Source organism: Tamandua tetradactyla, chromosome 8 (assembly GCF_023851605.1).
Source record: "Tamandua tetradactyla isolate mTamTet1 chromosome 8, mTamTet1.pri, whole genome shotgun sequence".
NCBI lineage: Eukaryota > Metazoa > Chordata > Mammalia > Pilosa > Myrmecophagidae > Tamandua > Tamandua tetradactyla.
This window is the reverse complement of record NC_135334.1, coordinates 90,381,155-90,398,206: the sequence shown is the minus strand read 5'-3', so window position 1 is coordinate 90,398,206 and position 17,052 is coordinate 90,381,155. Positions and strand designations below refer to the sequence as shown.

At 36.8% G+C, this 17,052-nt stretch overlaps 1 long non-coding RNA gene across 1 annotated transcript in view; it reads left to right on the top strand.

Annotated features, from left to right (window-relative positions):
* Nucleotides 1-16,626, top strand: part of LOC143643670 (uncharacterized) — a 30,305-nt gene extending 13,679 nt beyond the window's left edge. The window contains exon 4 of the long non-coding RNA XR_013156317.1: nt 15,533-16,626. This is a non-coding gene — a long non-coding RNA (uncharacterized LOC143643670). The remainder of the gene's footprint in view (nt 1-15,532) is intronic.
* Nucleotides 16,627-17,052: the final 426 nt, after the last annotated feature.

The following is a 17,052-nucleotide window of genomic DNA, read 5'->3' as shown; positions in this document are numbered from 1 at the left end:
TCCTCTCAATCTTTACTTGGCCACAACTCTTAAGTTATAGTAATGGCAGTAAACACTCAATAAAAGTTGGTTATATAGCTATAAATAAATACCTTTTGTGTGTGCGTGTGTGGGTTTAAAGGGTCTGAAAAATATAAAGTCAGCAATTTTCAGAATTTACAGATTTCATATTGAATAGATTTGAAGACAGGCATGAAATAAACAACTGTTTTCAGACAGGTCCACAAAAGCATTTCAGATTTTTATTTCATCCATCAATCTTTGTCCTTTTGATCATCTCTTTTGTGATCCTCTGAGAATACTCTTTAGTTAAGGGGTATTGAAGTGATCATTTAACAGATGGTAAGGGCTTTAATAGAAAGGATAAAACAAACTAAGCCATGAAAATCAATAACCTTCCAATGACCTTTAGATTTAATCAGGCCCCAAGCAAGCTATATCATTTGTGTGGCTTAGAAACCCTGAAAGTTTCACCTTAATTGTTTCTTATTCACCAGATAACAAAGTACAAGGTTGAAACTCCTAATGCTTAAAAACAAAACAACAACAATAAAATCACAACAAAAAACAAAAACAAGTTAAAACTGTCTTGAAAGAACTAGCAGAACTTTACCACAAAGCTAGAAGGGGTTTTGTTTCACAAATTGTAATCAAAATCATCCATTGCAAAAAATCCTATAAAGGAAAATACCAGGGTGCTGGAAGAGAGCATAACTGTGAAGTCCTAATTTATACTGGGGAATAAGATGGGGCCTCTCTAAGTAAGTGAGGTCAAGACCCAAGGGAGGAATAGGCTTCATAAAAGTGGACTGAAATCAAAATCCAGACCCCAAAGAGAAGAAAAAGATGTGAAAGAGATATCAATAAGAATTGACTTCCAGAAAGCAAGCAGGCCAAAAAGTAAGGATAGTCAAAGAGCCCAGTCTAGAAAATAACACAGCACACAAAACAAAAATAAATTGCCTGGAAGTGCTGAACTTTATGGAATACTTAGTAAACAATAAAGAAAGAGTTCAAAGACTAAATGGAAAATAAAGTAACAGAATGGAAATAAAATTAGAAATGTAAAGCTAGGGAAATAAACTGAGCTCCAAACAGCATTATTAATTGTCGGTAAATTAGAAAATGTATGGGCAGAACAAACACTAGCTAAAAATCAAATGAAGACAGGAGAAAAGCTTAAGAAAATTATGATAAATTAATATTAAAAAAAGACAAAAAATAAAACAAATAGTATGGAAAAAATAGACATGGAGGTCAGTGAAAGATAGTCTGCATTCCTGAAACAGTGAACTCAACAAATAGATCCCCCCTCAAAAAATATTTAGAGATAGAATACAGGAAAATTTCCCTGAAACAGAAGAACCTTAATCTGAAAATCAACATCTGTAGGTGAAAAAGGTAGATATACTATATCCCAGAAAAAAAAAGTCATACATGGATATCAATGGCAGGCCCTGATTATTATTGAACTTTGAGGATAAAGATAAGAATATTCAGATATTTAAGCAAGAAATAAATAGATAAAATCACCTAAAAGTGAACCTGGATATCAGGCTGACCTCTCACAGCAGTATTCAATGCCAAAAGATAGTAGAGAAATGTCTATAAATTCTAAGGAGGAAATATATGTGATTCACAAATAATAAACCTGTCCAAGTTGTCATTCAAGAAGAATGGTTAATAAAAAACATTTTAAACACAAAAAAGCTCCAAAAATGTAACATAAGAGTCCCTCTTAAAAGAAAACTTCAAGTTGATAAAATCAGTTAAACCAAAGTTAATATACGATAAGAACTCAAAAAGGTAAAATGATAAATGATGATCATATAAATACAGAAATAGGACTGAAAAACTGGAGGAAAATGATTGCAAAAGACAACCAAAATACTCTAGAGTTTTACTAACAGCCAGGAGGGAGTAAAAGCATTGGGATTTACTCTCCAATCATAAATAATTCCAAATTTGGCCATATATATATTTAACATAACTGTTTTGGGCTTTGGATGACAGAAAGTGAAAGACTGTGATCACTGAAAAAAGGGAAGTAAATGAGGCAAGCCCTACAATAGCCCCAGAGTTTAGTCTCTAGACAATTTCTAGCCTGTGGGCACTGGCATGGGAAATCCAAAGTCAGAGGAGTACTCATTGAGTTGACGGATATTAGAGTTCAGGAAGGCCAAGACTGCTAGAATTTGCAGGATAGAAAACTGGAGAGAAAGGAGATATGCAGAGAAAGCACTCATAAATCTGAACAAGAGTTCCTTTGAGGTTCAAATGAATTCAGATCTGTGAATGTGTTGTATAAAATTCAAAAAGACTGCACAAAGGACAGTGTGAGAATAAAGAATTACTAAGGAATGAAAGCCAAAAAATGTTCAGAGCTTATATAGAGCCAGGAATGTTCAAGTTATCCATAATTAGAATAGAAAGGTATTGTTGAATATATACGGCATTCATGAGGAAACCCTGGGGTTATACTCATGTTACAGAAAGATCTACTCTAGATGCACCCTTTAAAAGCTGTTCTAGTTTGCTAGCTGCCAAAATGCAATATACCAGAAATGGAATGGTTTTTAAAAAGGGAAATTTAATAAGTTGCTAGTTTAAGTTCTAAGGCCAAGAAAATGTCCCAATTAAAACAAGTCTATGGGAATGTCCAATCTAAGGCATCCAGGGAAAGATACCTTGGTTCAAGAAGGCCGATGAAGTTCAGGGTTTCTGTCTCAAGTCGAAGGGCACATGGTGAACACAGTTGGAGTTTCTCTCTCATCTGGTAGGGTACATGGAGAAAATGGCATCATCTGCTAGCTTCTTCTCCTGGCTTCCTGTTTCATGAAGCTCCCCGGGAGGCATTATCCTTCTTCATCTCCAAAGGTCACTGGCCGATGAACTCTGCTTCTCGTGGCTGTGTTGTTCTGCTCTCTCTGAATCTCCCTTTCTCTAAAATGTTTCCTCTTTTATAGAATTCCAATAAACTAGTCAAGACCCACCCAAATGGTTGGAGGCATGCTCTACCTAATCCACCTTAACAACCACTCTGGATTAAATCACATCGCCAGGGAGATGATCTAATTACAGTTCCAAAGATACAATACTGAATAGGGATTATTCTGCCTTTACAAAATGGAATTTTGATTAAAACATGGCTTTTCTAGGGTACGTATATCCTTTCAAACCAGCACAAAAGCTTCAAAGGCTTTCAAATGAGCCTAGAAGATATTCCACTGAATCACAAGTAATTTGGTTGCTTGTCAGAACGAGATCCACACCCTTTAAAGAAATATAACAAAATCCAACACTTGACAATGCACTATTTACAATATCTACCATTTATTCAAAAATGTCTAGACGTGAGAAGATAGAGGAGAATGTGGACCCAGAAAAAGAAATTTAATAGAAACAGATGCAGACATGATAAAGTAGATGGAATTAGCAGCAATAATAATAAAACTGCTTTTATAAATCTGGTTGATATGCTCAAGAATTTAAAGAAAGACATGAACATAATGAGGAGAGAAATGGAAGACTTTTCGTAAGAAACTAAAAGGAACTTCTAGAAAAGAAAAATAAAATATCTGAAGTGAAAATTTCATTGTATGGGATTACCAACAGATCAAACATAGCAGATAAAATATACTGTGAACTTGGAGATAAAAGGAATAGACGATATTCAAAATGAGGCACACAGAGAAATAAAAACTAAGATGATTTGAGGCAAATTGAGAACAAAAATGAGATGCTATGCAATCTGTGAAACAATATCAAGCAACCTAAAATACATATAAGGGAGGTCACAGAAGGAGAGGAAAAGGATAACAAAAAAAAGTCTGAAGGAAAAATAGGAGAGGTTTAAAACACATGAAGCAAAAAGAATTAAATATTGAGAGGAAAAGTAGATAAATTCAAAAGATTAGTGGGAAATGGAAACACAAGGAAGTATTTACAATGTCTATTATACATTAATTAATTCAATAATTAATATAATAAGTACAGAAACCCATAAGGATATAGACAACCTGAATTACACTATCAAACCATTTGAACTACTGGACAATTCTAAGACGTGGCATACAAATGTAAAGGACTATTGTTCAGACGTAAAAAAGAATGAAGTTCTGATACATGGCCACATGGATGAAGCCTTGGAGACATCAAGATGAGTGAAATAATCCAGACTCAAAAGAACAAATACTGTGTGATCTCACTGATATAAAATAATTAGAACAAGCAAACTCAGAGAGTCAGACTCTAGAATATGGATTACCAGAGGCTGGGGTGGGGGAGGGAACGGGGACTCAATGCTCAAATTGTACAGGGTTTTCTATTGGGGTTGATTGTAAAGTTTTGGTAATTGTGAGAGTAGCACAATATTGTGATTGTAATTAATAGCACTGAATTATATATGTGAATGTGGTTGAAAGGCGAAATTTTAGGTTGTATATGCATTACTTGAATAAAAATTCAGAAAAAAATATTGGACTGTACAACACAGTGAACCCTACTGTAAATGACAGACTATCGCTCATAGAACAATTATTAAAACATGTTCAGGAATTGTAACAAATATACTGCATTAATGCAAGGTGTTAAAAATAGGATGGTACAGTATATGGAAACTTTGTGTTTTATGCATGATTTTTTCTGCAAACCCATAACTTCTCTAATTAAAAAAGTGTACTTTTGAGTGTTTGTAATTTATGTCTCAGTAAGTTGAAAAAATATTAAAGAAATAAATAACACCTTATCCCCAGCAAGCATTGTTCCTAAAATAACATGGCATATTTAACTCTCTGTTATTAACTTTTTGTTAATTAAATCATGTTTTTTAAAAAATATTTTTATTGACAAAACAAAACAACATACAAACATGAACATTCTTGACATATGAACATTCCATACTTGGTGTACAATCAATGGCTCACAATATCATCGTATAATTGTATATTCATCACCATGATCATTTCTTAGAACATTTGCATCACTCCGGAAGAAGAAATAAAAAGAAAAAAACTCATAATACCATACACCTTGCCCGTCCCTCTCATTGACCACTAGTATTTCCATCTACCCAATATATTTTAAGTTTTGTTCCCCCTATTTTTTTTCCTATACCCCTTACCACTCCCTTTCATTGATCACAAACATTTCAATCTACTCAATTTATTTTAACATTTGTTCCCCCTAGTATTTATTTATTTTTAATCTTTATCTTTTACTCATCTATCCATACCGTAGATAAAAGGAGCATCAGACACAATCACACTGTCACATTGCGAAAGCTAAATCATTATACATTCATCTTCAAGAAACATTGCTACTGGAACATAGCTCCACAGTTTCAAGCACTTCCCTCTAACCACTCTAACACACCTTAAACTAAAAAGGGGATATCGATATAATGCTTAAGAATAACCTCCAGGTTAACTTCTCGACTCTGAAATCTCTCAGCCACTGACACTTTATTTTGTCTCATTTTTCTCTTCCCACGTTCAGTGGAGAAAGTTTTCTCAATCCCTTGATGCTGAGTCTCATTTTATTCTAGGATTTTGTCCCACATAGCCAGGGAGGCTTACACCCCTGGGAGTCATGTCCCATGTAGAGAGGGGGAGGGCAGTGAGTTTGCTTGCCGTGTTGGCTGAGAGAGAGGCCACAACTGAGCAATAAAAGAGGGTCTCTGGGGGTAGCTCTTGACCTAATTTTAAGTAGGCTTAGCGTATCCTTTGCAGGGATAACTTTCGTAGGGGCAAACCCCAAGATCGAGGGCTCAGCCTATTGATTCGGTTGTCCCCACTGCTTGCGAGAATATCAGGAATTCTCCAAATGGGGAAGTTGAATTTTCCCCCTTTCTCACCATTTCCCCAAGGGGACTTTGCAAATACTTCTTTATTCACTGTTCGAATCACACTGGGATTTATCAGGGCATCACACTGAACAAACCTACAAAATCTCATGCTCTAATCAAGGTTCTGTACTTACGGGCAGTTAAACTGTCCATATAAGCTAAATTAGGAAATACACTAGTCAAATTTGGTACATTTTTGCTTTAATCTGACACAGAAGTTGAAGTTTCAAAATATGAATGACCATCTATTCTCAACACCCTACAATACTGACATTCCTTTGTTCTTCCTCATGCAAAACATTTTTTAATTTGTACATTTAGTCACTATCATTGTACACTCTAGGCATTCCTAGATTATACCATCTCAGTCTTTATCGTCCACCTTTCCTTCTGGTTTCATTTGTGCCCCCAGCCCTCCTCCCTCTATCATTCTCACATTCAGCTTCATTCAGTGTACTAACATTATTGTGCTACAGTCAGGTAATATTGTGCTACCCATTTCTGAATTTTTACAACTAGCCCTGTTGCACAATCTGTATCCCATCAGCTCCAATTACCCAGTCTCTACCATATTTCTATCTCCTGATGACCTCTGTTCCTAACTGACATTCTCCAAGTTCATTCATTAATGTTAGTTTATATAAAGTGAACCCATACAGTATTAAATCATGTTTTTAATTGAAAAAACTATGTAGTCTAACAAAATAAAAATAAAAATGCAGTGTGAAAAAGTATTTTTCAAGCAAGAAGAAATCCTATAATTGTCTAAAAAGCAGAAACATGAACTGAAAAAGAAGAAAAAGTACAGCTTCATTTTGTAATCATTTTATGATCCTGTTATTGAAGAAATATTCTGTAATCTAGCAATTTCTTCTCTTTTACTTCAGCTTATTTTTTTCTGATAAACTCAAATAAGATAAATGCAATATATTTCAAAGGCATGTGCAGTATTTTACAAAACAATTTTATCTATTTATCTGCTTGCCTATCATGGTACACCCATCCTCTTGGCTCATTATGCACATAAAGATATGTTTGGAAATTTGCTTGCCAAGTATTAAATCTGGTTATTTCTGGTCATTTTGGATAAATTGTTGATTTCTTTGTACTTTTCTATATCACTTTTTTATTCTTTCCTCTTCTCCTTCAGTTTCTTGCACAAAAGTCACCTCTCTGAGGTCTTCCCTGACCAATTTAAAGTAGCATCACCCCATACCCAGCAGTCTCCGTCTCTCTTCCTTTTACGTATTTTTTTCCAGTGAACTCATCACCATTTGATATACTATCTATTTTGCTTTTAAATTTTTAATCAGCTACATTGTGATTTGCATGCAATTTGATGAACCCATTTTAAGGGTATAGTTAGTCTGCTGGTTCTTTTCTTATGATGATTGTTCAATTTTAGCATCTGAATAATTCTGTCCTCGCCAAACTACTTGGACTCATAAAGTGAGTCTGAATAGGGTTTGTGTTATTTCTTCCTTAGAAGTTTGGTGGAATTCATGGGAAAAAATATCTGGGTCTCGAGTTCTCTTCCTAGGAATAATGTTAGTTTTCTTGGTTGATAGAGAACTGTTCGTTTCGTTGGCTTTGGTAGCTTGTACCTCTCAAGCAATTTGTCCATCTCACCTAAATGTTTATTTATATAAATCTGGCCATAATTTTCCTTTCTTATTATTTTCATAGCTGAGTATCTGCCACAATGACCTCTGGTGTTCCTGATGTTGGTAATTTGTACCTTCTCTTTTTCTTGATCAGGTTGGCTAAAGGTTTACCGATTTTATATTTTAAAAACCAGCTTGTGGTTTATTGACTTTATCATTTGTTCATTTTCCTTTTCATTGATTTCTGCTCTTATATTTGTCATTTCCTTTTTTCTATTTACTTGAGAATTAATTTGCTCTTCTTTTTCTAGCTTCCTGAGATGGACTCTTAGATCATTCATTTTAGAACTGTTTTCTTTTTTAAAACATGCATTTAAACTTTTGCATCTCCCTCTAAGCAGTTCTTTAGCCTTACTCCACAAATTGTGATGTTTTCTTTTCATTTTTATTCACTTAAGAACACTTTTTAATTCCCCTTGTGAGTGTCTCTTAATATTTCTCAATTTTCCAGGTATCTTTCTATTATGAATTTCTAATTTAATTCCAGTGTAGTCATTGAACACATTCATTATTGCTTCAATCATTTTTAACGTATTGAGACACAGAAGAGAACATATTGTATGATTTCAATCATTTTAAATTTATTAAGAAATGTTTCATGGTCTGGTATATGGACTCGGTAAATGTTACATGTACATCTGTAAAGGCTATGTATTTTGCTGCTGGTGGTAAAGTGATCTATAAGTGTAGATTCTGTTGGTAGAGTGGCTAAGTCTTCAGAAGCCCTACTGATTTTCCTTCTACTTGTTCCATAAACTTATGAGAGAGGAATGGATTGAAATCACCACCTCTATTTGCAGATCGGTCTGTTTTTCCTTCCCATATTCTCAGTTGCTGTTCCTTTTATTTTGAATCTCTTTTATCGGGAATAGACATGTAGGATGGTTATGTTTCCTTAACTAAGTGCTTCCTTTATCTTTAAAAGAAATGTCTCATTTCGCCCCCAATACTATTCCTTGTTCTGATATCTTCTGTCTGATATTTTTAAAGCCACACTACCTTTAGAATGATCATTTTTTGCATAGCATATCCTTTACCTCTTTTCTTTCAACTTTCTGTAACTTTATAAGCAGTCTAACAATCTCTGTCATTTAACTGGAGTTCAGTGTTATGATCAATATTGCTGGCTTTTAAAATAGTATCTTGCTATTTGAACAAGGTTGGAGATTCCTTTTTAAATTTTTTCCTATTTTCCTTGAGATTGAGTATTTCTTGTTTCATTTTATCGCCACTATTTTTTTTTTATATTTTATTGGTTGTTCTATGTTTACAATGTATCTCTTAACTTATCATGGTCTGTCTTCAAATAATACGCCCATCCCACATGCTGCATAATCCTTAAAAAATATAATTGATAGTCCAAACATAAAAATGTGCTTTCATCAATTGTAACAAATGTACCATACTAAAGCAAGGGGTTAATAAACAGGGTGTATATGGGAGCTCTGTATTTTATGCATGATTTTTCTGTAAGCCTGCAATAATACCAATAAAAAACAACATACTTCCATTTCCCCCTTCATGTCCTTTGTGCTATTGTTGTCATAAGTTTTAATTCTACAAATGTTATAAACCCCACAAGATATCATGATATTTGCTTTAAATAATCAATTCTCTGTTTAAGAGTTTATAAATTTTAAAAATCCATACCACAGATCCATGGTCCCCAAACTTTGTCCTGATGCACCCTCAGACACTGCAGCAAACTCAGAAGGACATTACAAGATATTTAACATTTTCTAGGAAAACACAACAATAATTGACATCTGCCAGACACCGCACAAACTACTAGATTGAGATAGTTTATGATTTCAATGTTAGACCATGCTAATTTCCTTTTGCTGATATCGGATCTTTAGGTAGCTGGCAGCTTCTGTGATGAAAAGCACACAAAAACCACAATGGAACAGACTACGAAGGTGTTGAAACACATCCAAGTTCAAAGTTTGAGATGGTCGCCATAAGCATCAGGCACACACCTCATATTAGTAATTAATTGTGGCTATTTAAGAATGAAATTAAAATACACTTTCTTCCCTATTTACATTTTTTTTTAAATAACCAAGTTGATAGGACATAAGTATTTCAAGTTGTGTGGCACTTACTCACTTGAAAAACGGAAGTGGTAAGCATTTCTTTTGGCCTATGGAAGCTGTGAAAAAATAGCCAGGAAACTTTGGAAACTTTGGAAATTTCTACTGTAGATTATAATACAGCCATGAGAAAGAATGAATTAGATGGTTCTCTGCTGATGTGGGAAAATTTCTCTGAAGTGTTATAAAGTGAGAACAGCAAGATTCAGAAATGTATAATATCAAATAGCCCAGTCGAAAAGCAAAAACAAAAGCAATTACTGAAATCCTCCAATGTGGGTGGAGATAAATTTGGCGTAATTGCCTGTAATTGAATGAGCAAGGAGAAAGTTGTGAAAGGACACACTCCAAGCTATTAAAACTGTTGACTGGTGGGAAAGGGAATGGAAAAAAAGAAGAGGAAAATGACATAAACTTTTTAAAAAAAAGAAAGAAAGAATGGAAAAAAGGTCCAGATTTCTTTTTTCATGATTTCATTTAGGCAAAAATCAGTGTGAAAGCGAGGGGTAAGGGGTATGGTACGTATAGTTGTTTTATTTTCTATCATCATTTTATTTCTTTTTCTGTTGTCTTTTTATTTCTTTTTCTAAATCAAAAAAAGAAATCAGTGTGGCTGCATGGATGTATGCGCATGCAAGCACAGGGCTGTTTGATGGAATGATCACTCAGATATGAAAGGTGATTATCTTTGGATTTTCTAATAATTTTTGCTTTCTCATACTTTTCTATATTGCTTGAATTTTTTACAATATGCATATAATACTTTTACCACCAGAAAAAATTAATTGAAACTTTTCATTATTTAATAAAATAACACAGAGGTTAGCCACCTTGTGTCTTGGATCCTAAGATGAGTGGATGATCCGCCTGCCCTCCCATTGTGAAGCATTGCCAGCTCCGTGTGGTAAAGTACAGTTTGATCTACTGGCTTCCTTCCAGCAAAGATTTAAGATTCGAACTTGTATCTTGAAAAACTACCCAGGAAGTAGACTTCATGAAAACAATATCCCCAGTACTGGATTATTCTTACTGTCTCCTCAGTTGATGACAATCCTAAATTCTAATCAACTGCCTTACTAATATGACACAGGATCCCCTAGGAGGATAAAACTCAGGGCCCACTCGATTGGTGGCTCAGTTGCCCAGAACCTCTGAAAAATGCTTCTCAATACCTCCCTCCTTTTTCCAACCCTTGCAATGAACAAGAGCCAGGCTCACAAAAAAATAAGATTCATGAAACACACTAAAAAGAAAAGGCATGCTAAAATTAGGACGTGCTATAATGTAGAATGGTAACCTAATTCGTTTTTATTTGAATATTAAATAAAAGAATAGTCCCAAGAGGTTGACAGACTTGAAGACACTTGAGTTACATTAATTTAAAAAAAAAACTTTATTTGAAAGAATAACTAGAAATTGTGATTGACCAAAAAGATAGAGATATATGATTATCATCACACATAAATTTAATCATGTCTCTACCGTTTGATGACTCCAGAGGGCAAACTGCAGGATTAGAGTTACATTTTTCTCCCAAAGTGAAGATATTAAGAAAGAAAGCAGCTGAAATCCTTGCCATTTCATTGAATTTTTTTACTTATTTCTGTAAATGATAGTTCACCAGTGAGTAATGTGCATGAAATGTGGCTCTTAATCCCTCCTACGAGGTCTTCTCAATTTTTTTTTCCTTAATGGACAGGAAATTAAACACTCTGTATTCTCAGTCAGCTCAGGACATGAGTCCCCTTTTTATAATGCAGAAATATTGCCTGGCCTCCATTTACTTTAAAGCTTAAGTAACCAGAAGCTTCTGACACATCAAATCCAGTGGGTGTGAAAGGGAAAGAGTAGGAAAAAAAGCCTCCAAGCCTAACACCAAATGATGCCCACTCTCAGCACAGGTGCATTACTATCAATAGGTTTTGTGACCCCTCAGGGCAGACCTGTGGGTACCACATTCCATCTCTGAGCCCTGCACCCAGTAATGCTCAACAAGTCTGATTTAATAAAATTCTCCCATTTAATGCGAAGGTAGTTGAATTGTCATTCCTTGTGATTTACCTAGTTTCATTTAGGACTTAAGAGATACATTCACAATGTTGAAATATCCAAGTGAGTAGGAAAAACAAATCCACTGAGAATCCTGATTATGTTAGTTGAACTGCAAGAAAGGTCTAGAATCTGCACTGTCCAGAGAGCTTCCCCCTAGTCGGGTGGCAATTTAAATGTAATGAAGTGAAAAGTCCATTCTTCAATCACCCTGGCCAATGTGAAGTGCTCAGGGGCCACCTATGGCTACTGGCTGTGGTCCTGGACAGCACAGGTACAGAGGATTTCTATCATTGAAGAAAGTTCAAAGTTCTATTAGATAGAAAGTTCTCGATGACTGCTTGACACTTTCCCATTTCCTCTGCTTTTATAAATATATCAGGGGCTCAAGACCTTTTCTAAACATACGGTAGGGTCCCTTAAGGGAAATGATTTGGGGAATCAGAGTGTCCTGCTTGGGAAAAATATTCCAAGACTGAGGGGTGTCTGTTAATACATCTTGAGGTAGATGTAGTGTCCCCTGAGGGCAGGGTCCTTTCCTTATTCTCTCTATTCTCAGAAGCTGAGAAATTGCTGCTTCATAGAGACTGAATCACATGAAATAGTTATGTATACTAACTAATTGCATACCATTTAAATATTTCACATACCTATTATATACAACATCTTTATTTCAATATCAGGGTGTAGTTGATTCTGTTACCTAAAGAGATGCACAGAGGGCTTGTCTATCAGTAGCTTTATCTCCTTATGGAATCTGTCATCCTTTCTCTTTCCACCTCTAGGGAAGTTCTGCCTCTCCTGTACTTTATAGTACCAGGACTCATCTAATGATAGCGACATCACAGGATTTATGCTTTTTGATTATAGCATGTCCTAGACTGGTTGGTGATCGTCAAAGTAACAAGGACTAAATTGATTGTCCATATCGCCATCCTTCAGACAGCGAGAGGAGGTGATATTAATACTTCTGCTGGGACACATAGGCATAATCCAGCACCATCCAATTGGTTTTGATCTTATCTCCCAGTAGTTCTATGCCTGCCTTTGTCTTCGAACTTCTGGCCACCAAGAGATGCAAACTTTTCCTGGATTTTTAGACCGTAGTTTCAGTGAGCTTTAGATCACTGACTCCTTGGCCATGCATTCCTGCACACATAGCCATTTGTGAACATTCATTATGCTCGTTGAGCTCTTATTATTTATATCCATTGATTAATCTAGTCCATGTTTTACAACTGTTTTGACCACAATTAATTACAGAGATATAGTTACACTGTAGAGATCTATACGATAATGCCAAATGACAATTTCACCGTCACCCATCCAACAGTGATGATCTACAATAAGACCATCATTCCTTAGGTCAGGACTTGGTTAAAATGCCAAATCACTGGCTGGGGTAAGGACATTAGAAAGTTCCCCTGAGAAAAGAATTCAGATTGGAGTTTAAGTGAAGAAGGAAACACCAGGAGGAAGGAGAGGATCCAAAAATACCCCTTCCGAGGTCATCCTGGCCTGAATTCCACGTCGATGGACTCGAGCTTGGCCTCAGTCATTGCTTAGGAGAAGGGTCTTGGTCAGATGGCTGCCTGGCATTTTTTTTTTTTTTCAAAAAGGATTGATTCGATGCTGCAAATATCCTCTAGTTCACTTAAATTAAGGAGCATTCCTTCTTTGGCATGCTTCCCCTGGCTACATTAGCAGTGGAGAGCTCACAGTTATGTTTCCTGGCTGTGGCTGCCATCGAACTGACAGCATTGATGACATCCCCAACCCCCACCACCACGCCCCCCACCGCCTGCTTGAGATTAGTAGGGGGAGGAGTTCTCAGGCATAACTAAAGGTCTTTCAGAACACAGAGCTTTCCCTGTAACCATTTATCATGTTCTCTCACTGCTCAGCAAAGAGAAATCACTCACTGCATTCTCCCTGAATTTGCTTTTTTTTTGAATGATAGAAAACCCTCAATAATGTTTGTCTACGGCTTTTATCAAGACAAGGATGTTTGGTAGAAAGGAAGTGAAGGTTTCCCAGGTTCATGGCAGGGATCTCGTCTTCAGTATGCAGGATGGAATGGCCACCTGGCATTTCTATGCCCAGAATGACAATGGTCTCAACAAAGAACAGTGCTGCTGTGCTCAAGCAAGCCTCTTCCTCGGTCTTTAGGAACCAGTTCTCCAGGACTCAGCCTGAAGGGCTGTGTGGGATGAAAGTGTCCTGTGGGCTTCCTGACACTTCTAGGACAGCTGTGACCCTGGCCTGGACCCCAAGTGCTCACTCCACAGTGTTCCCCCAGCACAGAGTCAGGTGACAAGCAAAAATGGGCCACCTTCGCACATTCCATTATGTGTGTTCACGGTGGTGTTTCATCAGATTAGAGGGAAATGAGGACCTGAGGTGGGGCAACCTAACTGATGAGCTCTATTACAAAAGTAAACATGAAAATGTATTGTAAGCCTGAGCAGTACAAAATGGAAGATTAAGTGAGGACTTTCCCTTCTGTAGGACATTCATAACCAAAAGGCACCTAGGCCAAAGGTAAAATTGGTAGAGGATCACATACATGTTGAGATTGAAGAATCCTTGCACCCCTAACAAAAAGAAAAGGGTCTCTGTCATTGATGGATGAGATTATTAGAGATTCATTTCTTTAGCTACACCTTAACCCTGGAAGGTAGAGAATATTCAGAACATTCATTCCACCATGTTATTGTGGAAATGGCATCAGTGCCCTTGGTACATTTTCAACTCCTTAGAACGTGACTGTTCCCAAACTTCCTTGTATTTGGGATCCGAAGACAGATTTAGTCCATTTACATGCCTTCCATAAGACTAGGAAGGAAAGAGTGAGACTATGCTCACTATCTCCCTGCTCCTTCTTCAGTTTGCTGCAGGCAAGCACAGTCTCGGAATGGGGTTTTACAGCAGCGTTCTGCCATCCAAGCAATAGTTTTATGGGTGCTGAATGATAGTTTGTGGCAGTACCAGAGGCAGCTTTCTGATCTCTAGATCACAGCTTCATGGAGTTTTCTTAATGTTTATAGTTCAAATGTGCAGCCTCCTGAGTCCCCACCTTTATAATTGTGGTAAAGATAGAATCTTCAAGAACTTGAAATATTTTTTAACATCTAATTCTCGGTATGAAATTCCTTTCTGTTTAAAATACCTAGAGCAGCTTCTGTCTCTAAAACCAAAGGGAGACCATCACAAATGTGAATAAGCATACCTCCTGGGGAGGATGGATGAAGCGATGCAAGGGAATGGAATTCCTAGTGAGGGCAGGAACTCCGAAATTGGAGAAGGTTTTAGCGGTGGGAGGAGAAAAAAGGTTCACAAGACAAAGCTGTCCCTTTTCACTGTGTTACTGAAAGGTGACTTCCTTCAAGACTGCTTCGTCCAGAACACCTGAGCAGCAACTCAGGCTGGCCTTTTTCACAAAACCAAAATAAAATAACTCTCATCAGTGTCTCCCAATTAACTTCCGAGTAAATCTAATTGCCATCACTTAATTTCCTTCTTCTGCTATTTGTTCTCCTATATTCCCTTGTCCACCTCACTCCCTATATTCATAAAATGAAAGCACCAAACTGGAGGGGGCCTCAGCTTCTTTAGTTAAATGTTATTATTTTCTAGATATTAAAAAAGAGGCCCAAGCCAGTAGAACAACTTGCCTAATACAATCTATCTATGATCAAATGACTATATATGATTTGACTTCAACCCCACACCTACTAAGACTGCAAAGAAAAATAAATGGGGAGTCAGGGAGGCGAATCTAGACATTTAATGCTCAACATATAGGACTTAAACTTTCTCAACACGCTTCCCCTTATCCTGCCTTGAGGCCTGCAGTAATTGGCATCTCTATTTCCCTACAGAGAGAAGAGAAAAGATTTCTTCATGGTATTGTGGACAGTGAAAACTCGAAATTCTGAGACAAGGGCAAAAGGAGTAAATCATTCTCAAGACTACACAAGCCTAATCAGGGAAAAGGAGAAAACAACCATCCTTTAATCCATTGTCTTTTTCCCCCCCGGACTCCTCCACATTCTCATTTTAACTAGAGATCTTCGGTGAATGGTACTTATTGGTGCTGAAGGAAAGTCAGGCATTGATTGCTTAAGAAAGTTTGACTATTGCTTAGAGGTGTGCCGAGGAAAACTGGTTCCAGGAGGAGTTTCCAAGGCCCTTGAAGTGCCTCTGGGGTTTTTGAAGCCAAAGAGTGACTTTGCATTACAGAAATCAACAGAAGATCTGAACACTAGCAAGTGGCTTGATCCTCTCCCCAGCAACAAGAACCAATTACAGATTTTCTTGGGGATGAAAATGTGATTTCTCGTCCTCAGGGTCCTTTTAAGCACTGCTACACTCCTTGAAGTTGAACCTTCCCACAACATGGAATTTGCCTTCATCATCACCGTGCCTCCTGAAAAAAATGACAAAGACACCCACTCATCCGGTGTCACTTGCCTGGCACCCTCCCTTAAGCCAGACAAAGCTGAGAATAAAAGAAGAAAATAGGCTCTGAATAGTTAAAGCACAACAACCTATTAGTACCATTCCTGACCATCACTCCTCATGTCCACATTCAGTGTCTCCAGATGCTTCACTCACACACAGCTCGAACTTGACTGGCTGTTTTCAGTCTGTTTGTTTCCCTGGGCCCAAGTCAGATGAAGCCATTGTCCATGTCCTGCCTGACCACAAGTGCTCACTCAGTACCTGTTTGCACTCTGGTCACACATAATTTGGACAAGCTTTGCTTCTGCTCTATTGAGCACAGATTAGGAGCTGTCCCCAAAGTCCCCTGTTTATTACACTTCTTGACAACTATTTACAGGTTCTCCCTGAATGCCTATGGATTCTTTGTTCCCATGCCATTCTAATAAGCTTGGTTTTTCATTTATTGTTTGTTTTCCTGTGTACCAAATGGAGATGGAAGTGGGTGGCTTGGTGCTAAAGCCAGTTACAACAAGCCCAGTAAGAAGTGACAGAGTGATCATGATAGACACACAGTTAGGGATGGACACACCGATAGGAAGGAAATAAGATAAACTATATATATATATAACATATATATATATTATATATGCACATATATAATATCTTAGACCTCATAAATAGAGATGGCCTGGTATCATCTGGTTTGGGACAACTAGCTGTATACATCTTAGAGTCTCTAAGAACAACATGCTATTAGTGCCCAACACGTTAGTTGATATTCTTATCATGGTGACAATGAACCATGAAGCAAGGATTGAAATTATATTCAGTTTATTCTTTTTAAGAAGGCAGAGAAGAGTACAATGCCTTTTATCTAATTTTCCATAGAAGTTGATATCATTTGGCACTTGAAGGGGTAAGCTTTTATTATAATGATAATAATAACCACCACTCT